The 17,938-nt window shown below is 37.7% G+C and overlaps 1 protein-coding gene across 1 annotated transcript in view; it reads left to right on the top strand.

Annotated features, from left to right (window-relative positions):
• The window catches only part of Col6a5 (collagen type VI alpha 5 chain), a 223,016-nt gene that overhangs the window by 24,578 nt on the left and 180,500 nt on the right, over nt 1–17,938 (top strand). The window contains exon 4 of the mRNA XM_033759692.1: nt 13,978–14,071. The gene's annotated coding sequence lies outside the window, so the exon portion shown is untranslated. The remainder of the gene's footprint in view (nt 1–13,977; nt 14,072–17,938) is intronic.

Raw genomic sequence — 17,938 nt, forward strand, 5'->3', positions numbered from 1 at the left:
ATAGTGTTGGAATTTCAATTGGTATTGCATTGAATGTATATAGCAGTTTTGGTAGTATGGCCATTTTCACTACGTTGCTTCTTCCTACCCAGGAGCAGGGAATATCTTTGCATTTTTAAATATCCTCTTCAATTTCTTTTTTCAGAGTGCTATAGTTTTCAGTGTAGAGATCTGGATTCTTTTTTCTAGTTCTGTGAAATATAGTGTTGGAATTTCAATTGGTATTGCATTGAATGTATATAGCAGTTTTGGTAGTATGGCCATTTTCACTACGTTGCTTCTTCCTACCCAGGAGCAGGGAATATCTTTGCATTTTTAAATATCCTCTTCAATTTCTTTTTTCAGAGTGCTATAGTTTTCAGTGTAGAGATCTTTTGCTTCTTTTGTGTTAAGCTAATGTTTCCAGAACTATATCGAAGAGGAGTGATGATAGTGGGCATCCTTGTCTTGTTCCTGATTTTAACATGAAGGTTTTCAGTTTTTGGCCATTTAATATGATGTTGGCTGTTGATTTTTCATAGATAGCCTTTATTAAATTGAGGTATAGAGCATCTATTCCAATTTTTTGCAGGCTTTTTTTTTTATCATGAATGGATATTGAATTTTATCAAATGCTTTTTCTGCATCTATTGAGAGGATCATATGGTTTTTGTCCTTGACTTTGTTAATATAATGTATTACATTTATTGACTTTCGTATGCTGAACCACCTTTGCATCTCTGGAATAAATCCGACTTGGTCAGGATAAATGATCTTCTTGATAATCCTTTGTATTCTATTTGCTAGTATCTTATTAAGGATTTTTGCATCTATGTTCATTAAGGAGATTGGTCTGTAGTTCTCTTTTTTAGTTGCATCTTTCCCTGGTTTGGGAATCAAAGTGATGCTTGCTTCCAGGAATGAATTTGGAAGTATAACTTCCCTTTCAATTTCATAGAAAAGTTTGAAGAGTAATGGCAGTAGTTCTCTAAATGTCTTGTAAAATTCAAATGTGAATCCATCAGGACCTGGGCTTTTCTTTGTTGGTAAATTTTTAATTACATTTTCAATTTCACTGACTGTAATTGGGGTGTTTAAAATGTTTTTATTTTCCTTATTCAACTTTGGTAATTCGTAAGTATCTAAAAATCTGTCCATTTCTTCTGTGTTTTCCATTTTATTGGAGTACAGGTTCTCAAAGTAGGTATTAATGATCTTCTGGATTTCTTTTGAATCTATTGTGACTTTGCCTTTTTCATTCCTGATTACATGGATCTGAGCCTTTTCTTTCCTTTTTTTTTTTTTTATAAGATTAGCTGAGGGTTTGTCAGTTTTTTTTATTCTTTCAAAAAACCAGCTCTTTGTTTCATTTATTTTTTTTTGTATCATTTTCTTAGTTTCCATTGCATTGATTTCTGCTTGGATCTTTATAATTTCCTCCCTTGTTTGAGCTTTGGGTTTTTATTGCTCTTGTTTTTCTAGGTGTCTAAGTTGCATCATTTGGTTGTTTATTTGAGCTTGCTCTGTTTTCCTAGTGTGGGCATTCAATGTTTTGAATTTTTCCCGTAGAACTGCTTTCACTGTGTTCCATAGATTCCTGTATGTTGTATTGGCATTCTCATTTATTTGTAAAAACTGTCTAATTTCTTCTTTAATTTCCTCTGTAATCCATTGATTGTTTAGGAGAGTGTTGTTCAGTTTCCATGTGCTTGTGAAGTTTCTATAGTTTCTTGTGCTATTGATGTCTAGTTTGATTGCACTATGATCTGATAATATACAGGGGATGACTTCAATTTTTTTGCATTTATTTAGACCTGTTCTGTGAGCCAGTATGTGGTCTATTTTGGAGAATGATCCATGTGCAGCCGAAAAGAATGTATATTCTGGTTTTTTGGGGTGGAATACTCTATAAACATCTATTAAGTCCCTGTGTTCCAAAGCTTGGTTCAGTTCTATTATTTCATTGTTGATTTTCTGCCTAGTAGATCTGTCAATTTGTGATAGTGGGGTATTTAAATCCCCCACTACAATTATATTAGTGCTTATTTGGTTTTTCATGTTACTTAATATTTGTTTTATATAGTTGGGGCCATTTATATTTGGTGCATATATGTTAATGATTGTCAACTCTTCCTCTTGAATTGTTCCCTTTACAAGGATGTAGTGTCCTTCTTTGTCTCTCTTAATCAGTTTTGGTTTGAAATTTACTTTGTCTGAGAATAAGATTGCTACCCCTGCTTTTTTCTGGGCTCCTGATATGTGGAGAATTGTTTTCCATCCTTTCACTTTCAGTCTATGGGCTTCTTTTTGCACTAGATGTGTTTCTTGTATACAACATGTTGTTGGATTTTGCTTCTTAATCCATTCTAGCAGTCTATTTCTCTTGATTGGTGAATTGAGGCCATTAATATTGATTGTTATAACTGATATGTTCTGTCTTATTATTGTCATGTTATTGTCCTTTTTTTGACTCTTTTTACTTTTTCTCCCCTCTCCTTTTAGTTTCTTATCTTGCCTATTTGATTTGGTCTGTTGGGCCTCATGGTATTGTGACCTTCACTGTCCTTTTCTAGGATATTGTTTAGAATTCCTTGTAGTGCTGGTTTGGTGCTCATGAAATTTCTCAGGTGTTCTTTGTCATGGAAGTATCTTATTACCCCATCTATTTTGAAAGAGAGTTTTGCAGGATACATCAGTCTAGGTTGGAGGTTATTTTCTTTTAGGACTTGGAATACCTCAGTCCAGGCTCTCCTTGACCTAAGGGTTTGTGTTGAAAAGTCTGTTGTGATTCTAATGGGCTTTCCTTTGCATGTGATTTGTTTCTTTTCTCTTACTGCTTGTAGTATTTCGTTTTTCTGTTGCATTTCTGGGATCTTGATTCTTATATGTCTAGGTGTAGATTTTTTTTGATCATGGCTAGTTGGAGTTCTATATGCCTCACTTATCTTTATGTCTAATTCTTCCCTTCTGTTTGGGAAGGTTTCTGTCATTAATTCTGTGAAGAGCTTTTTTTAAGTCATTTGTGTCTTCTCCTGCTATTTCAGGAATTCCTGTCAGCCTTATGTCATTTTTTTTTTGCATCGTCTAGAAGTTGTTGGATTGAGTTTTCATGGTCCATTACTCTTTTTGAGAGACTTTTTTTTTCATGGTCACTGAATGCGATCCTATCTTCAAAGCCGGTCTTTATATTACCATCCTGAGGTCCTTAAGAGTGCCCTTCACTCAATAACTTTTTATTAAAACAAATATTTTCCTATATTAGCACCTATGCAGTTCCAGCCACCATGCCTCCTCCTTTCCATGCTTATCATCTCAACTCCTCTCTACTCAAGGAACTAGTAATAGCATCACCCAGGATGTGAGAAATATTTCAAACTTTGCTCATCCTCTGCTCAGTCAACCTATATTTATACCTGGTGTTTGGATGGTTTGCATGAATGTTAAGGTTCGTAGAATGTTGGTCTAGTTTTCATTATTATCCTACAAGTTAATAATGATAATCTACATTTCTCAGATTTGGTAAGTGAAGGAAAGAGAGGAAAGTGACATGTTCTAAGCTACACAGTCCTGGGCCTTTCCTTCTGGTATGACTGGCTCCTAAATCCCACCATCTCACCTGACACCTTCAACCGAGTGCTGGGCCCTAATGTTTAACTGTGGAACCCAGAAAGGGCTGGCTGCTTCCTTGCAGTCTTTGTTGGCACCATGCCACCTGGCAGGGCCATAATGTACTCAGACTCCTGCAGTCAGTCATAGGTTATATGGCTACTCTCTCCTTTTTCCTTCGCCTAGTTTTTCCAGTTTTCTCTCCATGTCTTTGAAGCCTTACCTCAGTTTGATGCCAGACAGTTTTTGAACTGCATTCCTTAGGGTTTAGTTACCCTTTCTTCTGTCCAAAGCAAATTTTCAATCCCAGCACTATCTCCCTCCCTCTCCAAGCCCATATTTCCAAGCCCAGAGCCCTCCCCCCACAGCTTAGCCCCAGGAATGAACATGGGCCTGTGGCCTTGGCAGCTTAATAAAATAATTGAACATTAATTAAATCCTGGAGTTCTCTCCAGGTCAGGGCTTATGAAAATTCCTTAATCGTCGCAGCTGAGATTTGAGGGTTGAACTTGGACCCTTTGAGAAAATGTCTTTCTGTCTATTAAACAAACAAACAAAAAATGTCAATGCAAATCTGTGTTGTGCCCTTTCTTTTCCATGCACTTCTATATTTAGGATGCAAACAGTTCTACCAAACTGTGACTGGGCATTTAAGAATGAAGTTGTTGAAGAAATTGCCTAAGGTGCTGATTCAAACGATAGTAAAACATTGAGTCTCCAGCAGGTCTTGTAGTTTGTGTTTAAATGACTCCACTTTTGGGGTATCTGTCTCTGATGCCGATGGGAGTTTACAATTGGAATCACAGAGCCAATTTTCCTCCTTCCTCATGTTGGGTTCCCTCTCACACTATTTCTCAGGAAGTATTTGGTTTACTTGATCAGCGACAAGGACTGTGTTGGCAAGTCCAAAGTCACAGTAATTAATTGGTACAGACATATCTAGACTGAATCCCTGTGGACTTCCATTTCATTTTCATTCTCAAAATTCTCACAGTTTTATTTGAAGGTCAGTACAAATGTTAAGCATGGTCATATAGTTATTGAGAAAAGTTAAAAGGTTCTATAGCTATTCAAAATTCAGTTGAATTTGGTAGGGTCCAACAAGCAGAACAGTAGGGAGCAGTGTTTTGTCTCTAAGCCATTTAGAAGAAAAGGTAATACACTGACTTGGACATGAGGCAAATACATAAGATGTAACTTAGGACCAGGCTGTTTCAGGGCAGGAAGAGAACTCAGTGGAGTTGACTCCTACCCGAAAATTGCTACTGAGGATGCTAAAGCCAGAGTGTGGCATGTTGAGGAGTAGGACCTGGGTTCCTGACAGCTAATCCATTAGTGTTGCCTGGAACTTTTCTCATGAACCATCTCTAAGACAGAGGAATATGTATTTGTACAGATGGTGTAGGGGGGGATGTTAGAATTTGTTTGAAGTCTTTCATACTACTTTAAAAGTCCATTCAAATTTTGCATTGTTTAATGTACCCCATCCATGTTTTCTGTGATTTAAAAATACTGCACACTAACTTAACATGTTCTGTAACTCTGATGCTTCCAGGATTATTTCAGCCTCCTCAGTTCTTCTGGCACATTGGCATGGATCCTGATTTTGGAAGCCTTCCAAATTGCCTCCTGTGATTTCCAGTAAAGCTAATAATGTATCATGTCGCTCTCTAAGCTGTTTAATCCTTGATGGTTAATTAGGCCCATTTGGGGTGGTCAGTACTCAAATCTGATGATCATGTGGAGTAGATGTGAATGTTGAATGTTGGCAGCTCTATACTCTGTGCCAACATCTTCCATTGGCCAGCAATTTCAAGTTTCAGATGTGCTTTGCAGCTGCACATTGGGATAGGTGCTCTCTAAAGTGTGGGGAGTGGGAGCATGGGGCAGAATTTCAAAGGTACCACTGTTCACCTCTGGGCATGCAATTCCTTCTGACTTGGTTGCTTTTCCCTGCTTCTTTGCCAGTTATGTCTCTTACCCATTCTCTCAAAAATGTCAGACATCATTATCTTCATTAGGACCTCTTCATCTTTTCCCTTGAAATGTATCTCCTCTTTCTGTTTTTCCTAAAATGTATTATTAGAATTAACTCTTTCTTGAAAATCCTTTGTCTATCTCTCTACACAAGGTTCAAGCTCTTTTAAAGTGTGGCCATGTCATCTTTGTATCACCACATGGCTTGTTAAGACTTTCAGTGGAAGCTGTTTAATCAGCTTTGGTTGATTTCAATTCCTTGTTTTCTTCCTTTAGTGCTGGGGATCCAACCTAGGGCCTTGCACATGTTGGGCAAATGCTGTACCCCTAGTCCCTGATTTGATCTTTTAAGTCAGTGAAAAGCATAATCTAAGGTTGCATTTGCCTTTTGAGGAGTAAGAAAGTTTTGTTTTTTTTTTTGTCTTCTCAGGATATTAGCAATATTTCTGTGGGGTTTGTGTTTGTCTGTGTTATAGTAGTATAAAGAAACATTCAACTCTTTATATTTCTTTTTCTTCTGGAATATCTCCTAAATGAGCTTGTTTAGAAAGACAGAGTTTGGTATATAATGCTAATGCAAACAGAAAGAGTAAAGATCTCTGTAATATATAGTACAGAAAGTGTTTTTCCAGAGTAACCCTTAACTGTCACTCTCCCTGAGGGCTAGCATAACATCTCCATCCTTTGGCACCTTGTTCCCTAGCAGAGGGCCTGGCATCTGCTTGTTCCTGTTACAGGTTGAAGGAGGAGGTACAGACCCTCAGTGGGGTTCTATCCTACATGCGTTGACATAGTAGAGAACTGGATGGGACTCAGTAGGCTGAGATATCCACCTCTTTGCCAACCATACCTCAAATCCTAAAAGAAAGAATCTCAAAGCATTTCTAGTTTCTTTACAAAGTCCTAAAAATTATATTAGTCAGGGAAGTTAATTGTAAAACCAATCATCCTCAAGTCTTAACACCATAAAGGAGTTTTTCTACCATCTGCACAAGAAGATGTGTGTGTGTGTGTGTGTGTGTGTGTGTGTGTGTGTGTGTGTTTAGGCACAATGGAGACAGAGGGCATTTTTGCTGTCTGCCGCCATTTCCAGACCCGGGATCCTTTTACCAGTAAACTCATTTTACCCTAGTGCCTCAAAATATTTTTCTGGATCGTCTAAATCTGGCTGACAGATGAGGGTAGAGGGAACAGCACATTAAAATGCATGCACTGGAAAAGACAAACATCACTTTCATCTCCATTCCATTGGCCAGACCCCAGTCCTGTGGGCCACCTAGCTGCAAGGGAGATTGGGAAGCATACTCTAGCTGTGGCCTAAGGAAGAGGAAGAAATGGGTGTATTGATCACTTAAACAGGGGTTATTAATATTTTGCTTTTAAGCCCTGTTAGTGGTTTATATTTTTTATTTTTATTTTTTTCTTTTTTAATTTTTATTGGTACTTATTAAGTATACGATACAGTTACATTCTTCACTGGGATCTTGTAGCTTTGCATGACAGATGTTGGTTCTCATTTTTCCCTATACCCTTGCCTTCCTCTTCACCCTTCTCTATTTACAAAGACTTTGTTTGAATTATTTCCTTTTCTCATATTTTTTATTTTCCCTTATTTCTTTCCTCTTCCCTTCCCCCTTCCCCTACACCTTTAGCACTTTTCTTCCTATATTTCATAATCATTTATATAATGTGGATCTTATTTAGGCTTTTAGTGGTTTTAAAAAATTTTTTTTCCTCATTGAGTTTATTGGTCCTTTTTAGGTATACAGTACAGTTACATTCATTATTGGGATCTTGTACCTTTACATGACAGGTCTTGGTTCGCATTTTTCCCCTTGTCCCTGCCCTCGCTTCACTGCCTCCTCCCCTCCCCCTTTACAAACACTTCATTTCCATTTTTTCATTTTCTCATATTTTTTTCTTTTCCCTTGTTACCTTTCCCCTACCCTTCCCACTTCCCTTACACCTTTAGCCCCTTTCTTCCCATTTTTCATTATCAGTTATACTATTAGGATCTTATTTATGATTATAGTTTTCACACCAAAGAAACTATTCGGTATTTACACAAGTATGACTTATTTATTTCACTTAGGAGTATATCCTCAATATGTATCCATTTTCCTATGAATGAATCTAATTTATCATTCTTTACAGCTGAGTAATATTCCATTTTATAGAAAAACCATATCTTCTTTATCCATTCTCCAACTGATGTGCAAATGGGCTGTTTCCAAGTTTTAGCTATTATAAACTGTGCTGTTATAAACATAGGTGCACATATATTTCTGTGATATGATTCTTTTAGTTTCTTTCTCCCCACAACTGTGCCAACATTTGTTATTGTGTAATTTCTTGGTAGTAGCCATTCTTTGTGAGGTGAGGTGGAATCTCAGTGTTATTTTCATCTGCGTCTCTCAAATGACCAGTAATGTGGAACATATTTTCATACTTTGTCTGAGAAATGTCTGTTCATTTCAGATGCCCATTTTTGAATCAGATCTTTATATTTGGGGGAGCTGATTGTTTTGAATTCTTTATATATTCTAGATAAGAGTACTTTGTCTGAGGAGCAGCTGATAAAAATGTTTTCCCACATTGTAGTTTTTCTCTTAGTTCTGTTGAGGGTTTCTTTTGCAGCTCAGAAGCTTTTTAATAAGATGAGATCCTAGTTGTTGATTCTTTCTGCTAGTTCCCATGCTACTGAAGATTTGTTCATAAAGTCTTTTCTGAAGCAAATGTCTTTGAGAGTTCTGCCTAACTTATCTTCCAGCAAGTTTAGAGTTTCTGTTTTAATATTTAATCCACTTGAATTTTAGTTTAGTGCGTGGTAGAAGATAAGGGTCTAGTTTTAATCTTTAGCAGTAGAGATCCAGTTTTTCCAACACCATTTATTAAAGAGGCTGTCTTTTCTCCACTGAGGATGGTCAGCTTCTTTGTCAAAGATGATGTACCTGAGTATATCTGGAGTTGTTTCTGTGTCTTCTGAGACCTGATCCTCAGGTCTGTTTTTTTGCCAGTACCATGCTGTTTTTATCACAGTGACTTTGTAGTATAGTTTAAAATTGGGAATTGTTATACCTGCTGCCATATGTCTGTTACTTAGGATGGCTTTTGCTATTCTAGGTCTCTTATGGTTCCAAATGAATTTTTGTATTCCTTTTTCTAGTTCTGTGAAATATAGAGTTGGAATTTCAATTGGCATTGCATGTAATCTGTATAGCAGTTTTGGTAGTATGGCCATTTTCACTATGTTGACTTTTCCTACCCAGGAGCAGGGGATATTTTTCCATTTTCTTACATCCTCTTCAATCTCTTTTTTCAGAGTGCTGTAGTTTTCAATGTAGAGATCTTTTGCTTCTTTTGTTAGATTGATTCCTAGATACTTCATTTTTTGGATGCTATAGTGAAAGGAATTGTTTCACTAATTTCTCTCTCAGGGAATCTGTTATTTGTGTACAAGAAGGCTATTGATTTTTGGGTGTTAACCTTGTATCCAGCTACTCTTCTAAAAGTGTCAATTAAGTCTAGAAGTCTTTTGGTGGAGTTTCTTGGATCTTCAATGTAGAGTATCATATCATCAGCAAATAATGACAATTTAACTTCTTCCTTTCCTATCTTTGTTGCTTTAACTTCTTTCTCTTGTCTAACTGCTGTGGCTAATGTTTCCAGAACTATATCAAAGAGAAGTGGTGATAGTGGGCATTCTTGTCTTGTTACTGATTTTAGTATGAAAGTTTTCAGTTTTTGGCCATTTAATATGATGTTGGCTGTTGGTTTCTCATAGATAACCTTTATGAAGTTGAGATATAGACCATCTATTCCAATTTTTTGCAGGCTTTTTTAAAATCATGAATGGGTATTGAATTTTGTCAAATGCTTTTTCTGCATCTATCGAGAGGATCATATCGTTTTTGTCCTTGACTCTGTTAATGTAGTGTATTATATTTATTGACTTATGTATGTTGAACCGTCCTTGCATCCCTGGAATAAATCTGACTTGGTCAGGACATATGATCTTGATTATCCTCCATATTCTGTTTGCTAGTATCTTATTAAGGATTTTTGCATCTATATTCATTAAGGAGATTGGCCTGTAGTTCTCTTTTTTAGTTGTGTCTTTCCCTGATTTGGGAATCAAAGTGATACTTGCTTCCAGGGATGAATTTGAAAGTATTGCTTCCCTTTCAATTTCATTGAAAAGTTTGGAGAGTAAAGGCAGTAGTTCTTCTCTAAATGTCTTGTAAAATTCAGCAGTGAATCCATCAGGACCTGGGCTTTCCTTTGTTGGTAAATTTTTAATTACATTTTCAATTTCACTGATTGTAATTGCGGTATTTAAAATGTTTTTATCTTCTTTGTTCAAATTTTGTATTTCATAAGTATCTAAAAATCTGTCCATTTCTTCTGTGTTTTCCATTTTGTTAGAGTACAGGTTCTCAAAGTAGATATTAATGATCCTCTGGATTTCTGTTGGATCTGTTGTGACTTCGCCTTTTTCATTCCCGATTGCATGGATCTGAGCCTTTTCTTTCCTTTTTTTTGATAAGGTTAGCTAAGGGTTTATCAATTTTATTTATTCTTTAAAAAAACCAACTCTTTGATTCATTTATTTTTTTGTATCATTTTCTTAGTTTCCATTGCATTGATTTCTGCTCTAATCTTTATAATTTCCTCTCTTGTTTGAGCTTTGGGTTTTTCTTGCCCTTGTTTTTCTAGGAGTCTAAGATTCATCATTAAGTTGTTTATGTGAGCTTGCTCTGTTATCCTAGTGTGGGCATTCAGTGCTATGAATTTTCCACATAGAACTGCTTTCATTGTGTCCCATAGATTCCTGAAGTTGTATTGGCATTTTCATGTGTTTGTAAAAATTGTCTAATTTCTTTAATTTCCTCTGTGATCCATTGATTGTCCAGGAGTGTATTGTTCAATTGCCATGTGTTTGTGAAGTTCCTACGGTTTCTTATGCTATTAATCTCCAGCTTGATTGCACTGTGATCTGTTAATATACAGGTCATAACTTCGATTCTTTAGCTTTTATTCAGACCTGTTTTGTGAGCTAGTATGTGGTCTATCTTGAAGAATGACCCATGTGTAGCCAAAAAGAATATATATTCTAATTTTGTGAGGTCTAACACTCTATAGACGTCTATTAAGTCCATGCATTCAAAAGCTTGGTTGAGTTCTTTTATTTCATTGTTGATATTTTGCCTAGATGATCTGTCTATTTGTGATAGTGGGGTATTTAGATCACCCACTACAACTGTATTAGTGCTTATTTGGTTTTTCATGTTACTTAATATTTGTTTTATGTAGTTGCAGGCATTAATATTTGGTGCATATATATTTATGATTGTCATCTCTTCCTCTCAAATTGTTCCCTTTACAAGGATGTAGTGTCCTTCTTTGTCTCTCTTAATCAGTTTTGGTTTGAAATTTACTTTGTCTGTGAATAAGATTGCTACCCCTGCTTTTTTCTGGGCTCCTGATGCATGGAGAATTGTTTTCCATCCTCTCACTTTCAGTCTATGGGCTTCTTTTTGCACTAGATGTGTTTCTTGTATACAACATGTTGTTGAATTTTGCTTCTTAATCCATTCTGCCAGTGTATTTCTCTTGATTGGTGAATTGAAGCCATTGACATTGATGGTTATAACTGATATTTACTGACTTATTATTGTAATGTTATTGTCTTTTTGTGGATTCTCTTTAATTTTTTTCTCTCTCCTTTCAGTTTCTTGCCTTGCCTATTTGATTTGGTCTGTTGGGCCCCATGGTGTTTTGACCTTCATTGTATTTTGCTAGGATATTATTTAGAATTCCTTGTAGTGCTTGTTTGGTGTTCATGAAGTTTCTCAGGTGTTCTTTGTCATGGAATTATCTTATTTCCCTATCCATTTTGAAAGAGAGTTTTGCAGGATACATCAGTCTAGGTTGGAGGTTGTTTTCTTTTAGTACTTGGAATGCCTCACTCCAGACTCTCCTTGACCTGAGGGTTTGTGTTGAAAAGTCTGCTGTGATTCTGATGGGCTTTCTTTTGCATATGATTTGTTTCTTTTCTTTTACTGCTTGTAGTATTTTGTTCTTCTTGTAGTATGTTGTATTTGGGTTTCTGGGATCTTGATTATTATATGTCTAGGTGTAGTTTTTTTTTTTTATCGTGGCTAGTTGGAGTCCTATATGTCTCACTTATCTGTATGTCAAATTCTTTCCCTCTGTTTGGGAAGTTTTCTGTCATTAATTCTGTGAAGAGCTTTTTAAAGTCATTTGTATTTTCTCCTGCTACTTCATGGATTCCTATCAGTCTTACGTTATTCTTCTTTGTATCATCTAGGAGTTGTTGGATCAATTTCTTGTGATCCCTCACTATTTTTAAGAGACCTCTCTTTTCATGGTCACTGACTGGAAGCCTATGTTCTATATCTGAGATTCTATCTTCGCATTCTTTTATTCTGTTGCATACACTTTCAATAGAGTTTTTAATCTCCTGGATATCTGTTTCAATCTGTTTTATGGATTTCATTTCTTTCCTCTGTTGGGCATTCTTGTTTCCATTTCTTTCTGTTGCTGGTCCTTCATGGCTTCTATCATGGTCTTGAGCTCATCTATTTTTTTTGTCAGTTTCTGCTCTAGAGTCTGGAATCATGACTTCCATTTTGCTCACCATCTCTATGGTTATCTGGGAAAATATTTCCATTTTGAATTTTTCTTGAACCCAATTGATCTGTTTTGTTACTTCCTGTGCTATGTGTTCAGGGTGTTCTGCTGGTTCACTATCAGACTTTTCATCCCTATGTGCCCTACTTTTTGCCATTGCTGAACTGGAGGTCTGTCTTTGTGTTTTGCTTAAGTGTTTTCTCATTTTTATTTTTGTTGTTGGGTTGTCCTTGGTTTAATTTATGTGTTGTTACTTAAATCTTCCTGATATAGTTGCACCTTAGCTTTTGAGTCTTTAATGACTCATAGACATTCTCATTTTCATAATATCAGAGAAAACAACTCATTAAATCAATCACAATCCTTTATCCCAATTGACGCAATCAGCAACACAATAGGATCAACTACAACTTTCAAATTGACCACTTGTGGTAGTTATTAATCTATCACCTTTAAACCATGTGAATTAAATTAAAATCAATAAGCAGCCCAAAATATGTTTGCAGTGAATAAACTTTTCAATATAGCATCTTTACCATTTAGGAGGGGGGCTTAGACAGAGGATAAGAGCAGTAGATAAGTGAAGGAATTGGGGATGGTTTCAAGTGAAGCCAGAGGACATAGAATGACCATATAATCTTTAGGAAACTATTAAATTCAAAAGGGATAGACAGAGTACAAAAATAAGGACAAGAATATATCCCTTTAACAGTAATAGGGGCTCACTTTCCCTTTAAACTATTAACCCATGAGTGAGGTAAAATGACAGAAGAAAAGAACATAAAGAAAAAAGAAAAAATGATAAAAGAAAAAATCTGAGTTAGGGCAGGAGCAGGAACAGAAAGGGAGATGAGGGATAATATGGTGGTGCAAGAGACTGAGTTGGAGAAAGAAAGAATTTGCAGAGTGGAGTGAGGAAAAGAAAGAGGAAGAAAATGAATTTGAAGGGCCTCTTTCAGACTATGTTTCTCCTGTTATAATATACAACGTGTGCAGCCATGTGCAGAGCCAAGTTCCCTGATCTCAGCTAGCCAATGGCAGATCCCCGTGACTCAGACTAATCTCAGGCTGCAACACCCAGATTGAGTTCCCTGACCTTCTGCAGGGTTGAACTCCACATAGTTCTATAGGTTTCCCCCACCCTTTCTTTAAAGATGTTCAAATCTGGGATCTAAGAAAAATACCCTTTATGACCACCTATGCCTCTGCAGAGTGGGTCCAAGGACTCACACAATCATGAGGTCTGAGAGCAGGGTGGGGGTGTGTTTCAGGGGCACCCACATGGCTACCTTCTTTGCTGGAGCTGGTGGTGGTGCAGGCAGGGGAGGGCACAGCTACCCCATCCTGTCGTATGGGCCCAAGCAGGTTGGAGGGAGAGCAGATCTCGGAGTGGCCTTCCCAAATCTCACCTTCTTCACTGGGGCTGGTGATACACAGCAAGTCATTTTTATATTAACCATAATTGGAAAGGCTAGATGAAGGAGATAAGTTATTTTCAAGTCCTATGATGCCTTCCCTGATTCCTTTTCTCTTTTACCTTCTGGTCATAATATGGACCAGCTCTGAAACCATGTCCTCCAGGTTAGAGCTAGAACAATAAATGACTGTGCATAGCTGTCATACATAATGCCAAATTATTTATATATGAATATTAATGTAATGATATATTGTTTAGAATATCATGTTTTTTTCTGACTTGGAAGAAAATATGAACATAGCCTGAAATTTCATCTAGCTAATGTATGTATATATTTGGATTAGATGAATGGAACAAGCAGATTTCACTTGCTTCTGTGGGAGACCAAGAGCCAGCAGGACATGGAGCACACGGTACATACATGCACTCTCTGCTGAGGTAAGCCAGATAGCACTTCTGACCAAACTGATGATGCCTTCCGAAAAAGATGAATTATCCAGTGGCCACAAGGCCAGATCTGCTTTACAGATGTGTTTGCTTGGCATGTACAGAGTTTTAAAGTCTGGCAATTTCTTACTACGTCTGGATTCCCAGTTTTCTTAGGAAATCAAAATTGCCTTGAGAAGCACAAATATTGCATTCCTGTGTGGTCACATCTAGCCAGGCTGGGTTGTGCCCAAACACAATATCCCACATCTCACACTCACTTGTTCCAGGGAGAACTTTCTGCTGAAACCCAGTGCATGCTCACATGAGAAAAGATCCCACCCATACCTAATTTGCCAAGGAGCAGAGTAGTTAAATTCAAAAGGGAATTTCATTGTTCCCTCTACTTGATCTTCATGAACTGAGAGATTTGGCTGTGATGAATTGGTCAGTTCGAATGCAGTAAATGCCACTTGTAGAGTATGCCACAGTGGATGAACTGCTTTCACATACAGCCTCTCATCTGACACCTGATCTCAGTTTCCTCTCCTGTAGAAACATAGACCCAGCTGGGGTTTATTGAGCACTTGTTTTGCATCCATCTTATGTATATATTAACTCATTTTCCATTGAAATATCACAAACAACCTCGTAAGATTGGTGTTCTTACTACCACCATTAGCTCCATCTGGCAGATGAGAAAACTTAGGCTCATAGAAATAAGTCATTTGGGGTGAAGGGAGGGCAGGGACAAGGGGGAAAAAATAAGAACCAAGACCTGTCATGTAAAGGTACAAGATCCCAATAATGAATATAACTGTACTGTATACCTAAAATAACTCAATGAAATAAACCAATAAACTCAATGAAAAAAAAAAAAGAAATAAGTCATTTGCCCAGCATCACATGTTGAATAAAAGATAGACCTGAGCTGGACCGGGTAAACATGATCATTTTTAGATTTCATGGGTAAGAATTATGTGATATTTGTCTTTCTGTGGCTGGGTTATTCCACTTAGAACTGTGTCCTTGAGATTAATCTGTGTTGTCACAAATGTCAGAGTTTCCTGCAATTTTATGTCCTAATAGTATTCCATTATATGTATGCTACATTTCCTAATCCATTCATCACGTGCTTCTTTATTAGCATATTAAGTGACAAGATATAGCAGAAGATGATGAGTAGAAATAATATTGAACATTTGTAACATGACATGGGAATATCAGTGATTTCTACTGGTGCCTCAGTCACTTGTGTCATAGTGGTTTGTTGTCTTTGTACATAATGAAAGAAAATGCTAAATTTTTAAAAATAGAGGTAGTGAAAATAAAGATAAAATTTTTATTTTTCCTGGTTTCCTCATTGGAGGCCTAGGGCCCTCAGGTTAAGAATTCTGTTGCCCACCAGTTCTAAGTGAAGGGTTTGTCTCTTGTGTGTATCCTTAGTGACACTGTCCCAAACACCTGGGGTATGTGTCAGTTACAGATTCTGAGCTCCATCCCAGCCCTACCAAACTAGAATCTTGGTGTGACTAGAGCCTGACATTCTACATTAAAAAAGAAAAGGCTTAATACCATTTCCACTGTGAAGGTGAACTGCCTGAGATGGCTTTGATCACATTATTAGTTGGTCATTTATAATTGTTGACATTAGATTTTAAAAATCCACATAAAAGACAATCTCACATGGTTGTTAAGTTTACTTCTAGCTCTAGCAGTCAATATTTTTTGTGCTTCCCCAAACTTCATTATTACTGTTGATTTATTTACTTAATAAGAGATATAGCTCTAATTCTTTTTTTGGAAAGGGAAATACAGATGACACCAGAGATAAGGGAGCTTATATGGCATAGCGGTGAAAACATTGTGCAGTTAGTTTCATTTCTGTCTTCTGAAGAGTCGGCATATTTACTTGCAGTGTCCATCAGCTTGGCATGTCAACCCAGTACCTGCAAGAATGGTCAGCAGCAGGTATCCTTACTGAGGGCCTGGAACTGTGTTTTGCATGGAAAAGAAAAGAATATGGGGTGGTTGTTTGACCCTGTCCTCTCTCTGCATTTCCTTCCTAGAAAAGTGCTAACCAGCCATGGAATGTGGGCCAGTTGTTCCTGGGCCACAGATGGTGAACACAGACATGGTGTTCCTGGTGGACAGTTCCCATGGTGTTAGCGCTGAAGTATACCTTGTAGCTTTAGGTCTAGTGGCTGCTATGCTTGATGACCTGGAGGTGGTTGCACAGATGAACACATCCTACCGTGGAACACATGTGGTCCTGGTGACACACACAACTCTGGAATTCTGATCTGGCTCTGGTCAATCCTCTGTGCTTGAGAGCTTCCAACTGACCTCCTATGGCCTCTGGGCACAGATGCAGAAGCAAGTCCCCGAGGCTGCAGGCTGCCTAGTAAGGGGAGCTCCTGTCCTGGGTCATGCCTTAGAAAGGACACTAGAGAAGATGCTTCTGGCAGCTCCACTGCTACGGAGGGCACAGGTCCTCTTCTCCATTGTGGGCAGTGAGACAAGCAGCTGGGACAGGGAAAAACTAAGGACTCTGTCCCAGAAGGGAAACTATAAGGCCTTCACCTTGTTTGTGCTGGCATTGGAATCAGGCGTAGGAACCCAGAAGCTGTCTGAACTGGCCCGTGTGGCCAGTGTCCCCTCTGAGCAGCACTTGTTGCACTTAGACTGGATTTCAGAGCCAGGGGTAGGCTATGCCTGGGCATTTACATAGGCTTTCCTGAGCCTCCTAAAAAGTGAGCAGTTCCAAGTGTTGGGATACCCTAGGTGGGATGGGGGAAACTTACAAAGCTTGCCATTTGGGCAGGTAGATGAACACTATACCTTCATCCTTGCTGAGTTTATGCAGCCTAGTGGCCTTGGGGATCCCCAGGCCCTGACATTTTGTCAAGCTGGGTGCTGGGAACTCCTCCTTACCTTCTCATCTGGTAGCTGAGATGCTTCAGTCTTCTACACAACTTCTCAATTTTCTCATTTATCAAAAAGAGAATGGCAGTCTTTCCCTAATTATGCAGACATATGTGCATGAAGGGGCTTTGAATACTGTACAAATACAAGGCATAGTTTATGTTATTACTATTCACCACCATTTCTGTGGTCTATGACTGTGTTCCTCAGATTTTAACTTGCACATGAATCTCCTGGGGATCTTGTTAAATGTGGATTCTGGTTCAGTGGGTCTGGATTGGGGCCTAGGAGCCTGCATTTCTTACAAGGTCAACAGTGGTGTTGATGCTGCTAGTCCCTGGACCACATTTTTTTTTAATTTTATTGAGTTTATTGGTACATTTTAGGGATACAGTACAGTTATATTCATTGTTGGGATCATGTACCTCTACATGGCAAGTCTTGATTCTCATTTTTTCCCCTTTCCTCTGCCCTCCCTTCACCCCCTCCTCCCCTCCCCATCTACAAACACTTTATTTTCATCTTTTCATTCTCTCACATTTTTTTCTTTTCCCTTTTTCTTCTTCCCCTACGCATCACACCTTCCCTACACCTTTAGCTCCTTTCTTCAAATTTCTAAATGTCAGTAATCTTATTAGAATCTTATGCATTGTTGCAGAATATTCACACCAGGGAAATTATTTGGTATTTACACATGTGTGAGTTATTTATTTCACTTAGGAGTATATCTTCAACATGTATCCATTTTCCTATGAATGAATCTATTCTCTCGCTCTTTATGGCTGAGTAATATTCCATTTTATAGAAAAACCACAACTTCTTTATCCAGTTTCCAACGGATGGGCAAATAGGCTGTTTCCAAGATTTAGCTATTACAAACTGTGCCGCTATAAACATGGGTGCACATACTTCTCTGTGATATGATTCTTTTAGTTCTTTTGGAAAGATACCCAG

The sequence above is a fragment of the Fukomys damarensis genome, unplaced genomic scaffold, assembly GCF_012274545.1.
Source record: "Fukomys damarensis isolate Sample0158 unplaced genomic scaffold, DMR_v1.0_HiC HiC_scaffold_37, whole genome shotgun sequence".
NCBI classification, from domain to species: domain Eukaryota; kingdom Metazoa; phylum Chordata; class Mammalia; order Rodentia; family Bathyergidae; genus Fukomys; species Fukomys damarensis.